The 6,265-nt window shown below is 33.1% G+C and overlaps 1 long non-coding RNA gene across 2 annotated transcripts; it reads left to right on the forward strand.

Moving 5' to 3' along the window:
- Nucleotides 1-5,238, forward strand: LOC145624080 (uncharacterized). Of its 2 annotated transcripts, none has more exons than XR_014110377.1 (7): nucleotides 1-195; nucleotides 556-652; nucleotides 1,085-1,290; nucleotides 1,715-1,781; nucleotides 2,673-2,748; nucleotides 2,983-3,053; nucleotides 4,837-5,238. It is a non-coding gene; the product is annotated as an uncharacterized LOC145624080 (long non-coding RNA). The 2 variants fall into 2 exon arrangements; XR_014110378.1 differs by having other exon boundaries at nucleotides 2-195; nucleotides 2,983-3,251.
- The last annotated feature ends 1,027 nt before the right edge of the window (nucleotides 5,239-6,265 follow it).

Raw genomic sequence — 6,265 nt, forward strand, 5'->3', positions numbered from 1 at the left:
CCCTTGCTTTTCACCGACTTCCCTCTCTTTGTTTTCATCTCAGAAGGAAAGGGTCAGAGCATTTCTTAGGGGAAACAAGGAGAGAGAAACCTAGAGGGAGAAAACTTCAGCAACTCAAGACCACTGATGATGGTGCTTCGAATTCTTCGAGTTTGAGGTTGTGGATGATACTTTTCGGATCGTCACATTCATCAGGTTCGATCTCGTTTCTCTTTCTCGGTTTAGTTTCAAATTTTTGGGCTTTACTTGTTCGATTGTTGTGGTTTTTTTGCATGTCTGTTCCTGTTGATTTCAATGTGTTTTCGAATTGTTTGGGTTGAATATTTGTGGGTGTATTTGTGCGAAATCGTTTTGATTTTGATGGGGTTGAATCCTTTTTTGTGCTATGTTTTTTTGGTAATTCTTCTTAATTAATAATCTGAATTTCGATTGAAATGTTTTTTTTGGGTAATTCTTCTTAATTAATAATCTGAATTTCGATTGAAAAATCGAAGGTAATTCTTCTTAATTAATTTTCTGAATTTCGATTGAAAAATTGAATTATTCTTGATGAAGGAGTGGTGATTTCGCCCTTCTGATTTTGACCTGAGAAAGGGAAAAAGAGGAGAAAACTGCTGCTGAAGATACTTTGAATGCTTACAAAGCTGCTCAGGTTTGTGTGATTTCTGTAATTTTTTTTTCTTCTGGTTTTTAGGGTTTAGATGTTAAATTTTGCGGAAATCTGTCTAAATAAAAGATTTTATTCGATTTGTATTTGTTATTTTGAATTTATTCTCTGATTTTGCTGCTCTATATATTGAGATATGGAAGAATAACTGAGATTCGAGCTAACAATCGCTAAACAAGTGCTTAATGATGTTTGTTAAGTTGCTGAACATAGTATATTGGTCGAATGACTGAGATTTGATACTTGAATATGCATATATTTGATGTATTTTGTATAGTTAAGAAAATTCCCGGAGTTTTATAGGAGTAGTTTTATGTATACTAAGATTCTGGCTTTTTAATAGGGTTTGGATGTATTTTGGATATTTGAGTAAATTTCTGCAGTTTTAATAGGAATATTTGGATTTATTGTACGTAGGTGTTGGTGTTGCACACATCACGACTCAAGATGTAGGTCTTGGTGCGGTTGCTCGGGATGAACATGGGCAACTGCTGTGGGCTGCTGTTCGAAGGGTGGCTGCGTAATTAGAGGTGGAGGCAGCTGATGAAGCAGTGCGTTTTGGAATGCAAATTGCACATAGGTTGGGCATCTTGAACATCTGGATTGAAGGAGACTTTGCTAAGGTATTTCAGAAGATTGATAACAACTTCATAGGCTATTCTCCAATTTGCCTAATTTATGATGATAGTAGGAGTATGTCAAGTATGTTTGATGTTATTATTTCGTCACATGTGAGAAGGGTAGGCAACTCGGTAGCCCATCTTTTAGCTCGATGGGATACTCTTAATGTTTCGAAACTTGTTTGTATGAGTCCGTTTCCCCAAAGCATTATCTCTTTGGCGGAATTTGATTTATAATAATATATGCCTAACCTTTCAAGTCAAGCTTATAAAAGAGAAAAAATTTAGCTAAAGCTTCATTACCTTTTAATAATAGCAATTAACAAACTATAATTTCTCATTTATATTCTACACTTTTTATCTTCATTTCCCTCTTATTCTTACTTCTTTTATACAATGTCTTCGAATTTTCTCAATTTTCTTGCAGAACAAACTTGTTCTTCATCATATTCTTCTGGGTTTTAGCTTTTTCTGGAGAATTTCTCACTGGAAAGGTATAATTTTGCTCTATTTTACTTTGATATCTTAGAGTTTGATTAATTGTTCTTTTTTATTTTTTTGGTGGTGTTTGTTTTCGTGCAAATTTATGCATGGGTTCTTTCATTTAATTGTTTTCGTTTTTTCTTTACTAATTATTTCATATTCTTAGTAATTTTGTCAATTTTTATGTCATTTAATGAATATGATGATCTTACGTAGCATGGGTACTTAGATTTGTTACTTAATTACTTTGTAAGTTGGAAAAGTTACCCACAATTAAGGAATGATAAAAAGAAAAAGGCTACATTTAATAGTTTGTTGTTAAATTATGGGCAATTTTAATTGTCATCATATTTTTTTGTAAAAGATTGATAGAATTTTCTTTACATTTTTTATAATGGCAACTTCGAGGAACAAAACATGTTTTTCTTACTATTTTGATAAAAAAAATCTAAATTTCAATCTGAACCAATTTCAGTCATTTAAACTCAAAAAATGACAAAATTATCAAACGCTAGATCAGCTGCCAGAATTAGGTTATATTTGCACCATTATCGTTAAATTCGGTTTGAAATTTATTTATTTTGTGTTCTTTTGTATGAGTGATGTATGAGTAATTGTTTCATGAAGAATGGTTGGGCTTCATTGTTTCTTCGTGTTCATTTCCCTTTTTTTTCGTTTTATTTCTTGTACCTTGATTATGAGTGGTGCTTTAATTTCTATGTATGCAGAAATGGAGGGTGAAAAATTATTTCAGGATTATGGGGTGGGTTTGATTCAATTTGTTAAAAAATTGGGATTATATTCCGATGCGTTTTAAAGTCAGAGTCTTTTTTTTTTTTTTTTTTTATTTATCTATTTGATTAAGATCTTTCAGTATCTAATTGATTATTTTCTTAATGAAGTCTGCTAGGGTTTTCATTACTTGGGGACTATCGATTTTGTTGCTAGATGGTCAAGGTGCAAGTGAATCATTTTCAGGTAAAGTCTGCGACTTTAAATCAGTGCATGGCAGGGGTGATTGAAGATAGTTATGTTAAATGTAGCATGCTCTAACAATACTAATTAAGTTTGTAAAATTCTAACATGTAGTTGCAATCTAGCTATATAGTGTTTAAATTCGTTTTACTTGTAGTGGTTTGTGTTCAATAAAGTACGAGATCATAAGACTTATATGCTCTATGCCTTGAATCTTCCCAATTTGTCTTATTACAGGGGATAAAAGGAAGGATGTGGCTCCAAACCATGCTGCTTTTTCAAGGAAAGGTCCTCCTATCCTTGCTGTGGTAATCCTTCTTGACTCGCAACTATACTTGCTATGATGTGTACTACTTGGTTTTGCAGGAACAAATTCATCTTTGAAAACATAACATTGACCATAGTGTATACAACTATGGGATTTGTAAAATATGTTGAGGTGTATGGCTCTTATACACATAAAGTATTCGTTAGAACTACAGCTCATGACTAACATTCTGCATCAGGTTGGATTCCCCCCTCCCCCCTCTCTGAAGGTATTATCATGTTGAATGTCGACGCTAATTTGATCTCCGGGTCACATGTTGGGTTGGACGTGGCTGTAAAAAACGAGCTTGCAATTGGGTAGTGTTTGCTTACTTTAGTTAAGAGGTATGAAGGGCTGTGGGAAGTAGAACAAACAACACACTTTTCCTTAAACCACTTTTAATGGTTTTCTCTTACATATCAACTTTAACTTTATAAAGTGTGCCTTTGAATTAATTTTTCAACATAAATGGTTTCATGTTTTAATTTAGGGAAAACATGGAGCACAACAAACCTACTACTGTACTGAAACCCCCTAAGGTTTTAACTTTGTATAGATAAATTTGGGAGAGAGTTTTGCTGGTTAGACGTCTCTGCAATGGTCACACTGTAAACACTCATTTTTTTCATCCTTGTTAGAATTCAAGAGGTAATCTTGGGTTCTTTGTGTGCAAATGTGAGGAGCTTTTCCAAGGTCTTTTTTTCCCTTCGTGTTATGGTGGTGTGTGGGATTGCTGTGTGGTGCTTGTGAGTTAGTTGTTGTGGTGTGATTGTTCTTGTGTTCTTCTCGAGTATTATTGTTCTGTGCTTGTTGCTGCTGCAAGGGTTGTTTGTTTTGTTTGGGGCTGCTGTGCTTCCTTTCTAAATTGAGTACTTGTGTGTGTGTTCTTGATATATGGATAACTAATTCAATGGCTCTTACTTAGAAACTTGGTACTAAGGTATCTCTTCATTCCCATGGTTTTCTTTATTTAGTTCATTTTAAAATTGAGAATTTCTCAATTCAGTTTGATAAGAAATTGGGGGCTTCTGAATTAGTTGAGCTCGTTTAAAATTGAGGGGTTTTCTCGAATCAATTTCAAATCGTTTTAAAATTGTAGTTTTCCAATTTAAATCAATTAGTTTATTATTTTGGGGTAGTTTCGATGCAATTTGGTAAAAAAAATAGGGATTTGATTTCTCTGCATTCTAAAGTTAGGGCTTTATTTATTTGATTAAGATTGTTAAATGTCTAATTGATTATTTTCTTAATGAAGGTTGTTAGAAAATTAGCTCTGATTAGCGGAGGAGTCAAGAACCCCCGCGTTACCATCTTGAAAATGTTGCTCTTCGGTAACTTTTCATGTAAAAAAGACGACTCCCATAATTGTTTATTAAAAGATTTAATGATTTCAGAATTGAGCTAATTGTTTTAAATCATTTTCAATGATTACACCTTTATAACACACTTTTGATCCAAAATAGACAACCATGTATTACTTTATCATACGAAGTAAATTATAAGTAGAGTGCTCATTGATTCATGTAATTTCTTCTGTAGTTTATGTAATTGCGAACTTCAAATCCTGTATCATACTACCTATATTGTACTATTATTAGACTTTATGCTTTTTATTAGGGATCAATAAATGTCTGTTGATAGATAAAGCAGTGAGGTATGCTTGCAAAAACAAGAAAACTATCTGAAGTTATATGATGCCACTACAAGTGTGAAATCAAGAATTCCTTATTTTCAACTGAAATATTTGGTTTTGATTAATTGGAGTTCTGGTTTGACGCTTTCAGGTTAATACTCTTAAGGTAGCAACTGCACCTCATTGCATCAAGCATATAGCGATGGCAATTATGACTTCAAATGCAACAAATCGCTTTTCTTTATCTTGTCGTTTAGGCAAAACAAAATGTGAGCTTCATAAGTGTTTACAGATATATAGTACGGAGTAATGATATTGAGCTTCGTAGCTTTTTGGCTTGTTATTTTACACATTTTTAGATCCGTTTTTTATATCGAGAATTTTCTTAGTAGGCTCAGAATTCTAAATTCTTTGTAAATTATCTTCTGATCGTGTGCTTGATATAGTTTGATTTGATTCTTGTCAAACTGGGCGAGTTAATATGTTCTTTTGGATACATGTATAATCTATGAATATGATCAATTTGTTTTGTTCTGGATAATTTGGAGTGGAAGTTGTTGCATGTCAAATTGTTAGCTGGTCATTAAGCTCCTTTTTTTTTTCAATAAATGTACATTAAGCTTTTAAAGGTGAAAACATCCTATTTTTTGGGTTATTAAAGGAGTATTGTAAGATGGGTAATTTTTAAATGCATCACTTTTACTTATATTGTCCTAAATAACACTAGCCTCTTTACTCAGTAGGCAGAGCATTATGCGCTTGAATTCCACAATTTTATTTATCCGTTATGTGATTGTCAAACTAATTTATATGCTTTGGATATAGGAATAAGTTCAATCAATTTATAATGCGTTTCATTGTGGAGATTGTATGCATATGATATCAGTATATATTTACATCGTTACCTATACTTTTGATATTTTAGATAGAGAGAGAGAGAGAGGAAATGAAAAAAGTAAGGGGAGAGAAACTTTTTAGGTGTTATTAAGGAGATGAAAATAGGTTTTAGAAACTTTCAAAACTACTCAAAATTATAAAACATAAATAAAAGAAAATGAAAGTTAAAAGGATAGAGAAACAGAGTGACCAAGAAAGAGGAAATAGAAATCGACAATTAGAATTGGACAAACTTCAAATCTTTCACTAAATGATATTCGTTAACAAATGTGATTTTGTGATAATTATGAAAATGTTAACTAATTTGAGTACTTTTAGAATAAAACGTTTAACCTTATAGTAGAATTGTGCTAGATTCACAAGTAAATGTTTTTTTAAATGTTTATATAACCATAGTAATAGATTGCTTTTAAGAGATCAAATGATAAAAGGATGGAGGGAGGAGAAGAGAGGAAGAGAAAGAGGGAGTGGGAGGAGGAGGAGAGAGAGGAAAAGGAGGGAGTGGGAGAGAGAGGGGGGGGGGGGGAAGGGAAGGAGTGGGAGAAGAGAAAGAAAGGGGGGAGGGAGGGAGTTGAACGAGAGAGAGGTGTGAGAAAAAGAGAGAGAAAGGTCGGGATAGAGAAAGAGAAAGAGAAAGAGAGAGAGATAGAGATAGAGATGAGCCAAGAGGAGAAGGATAAAAG

This window comes from Chenopodium album, chromosome 3 (assembly GCF_948465745.1).
Source record: "Chenopodium album chromosome 3, dcCheAlbu1.1, whole genome shotgun sequence".
Lineage (NCBI taxonomy): Eukaryota > Viridiplantae > Streptophyta > Magnoliopsida > Caryophyllales > Amaranthaceae > Chenopodium > Chenopodium album.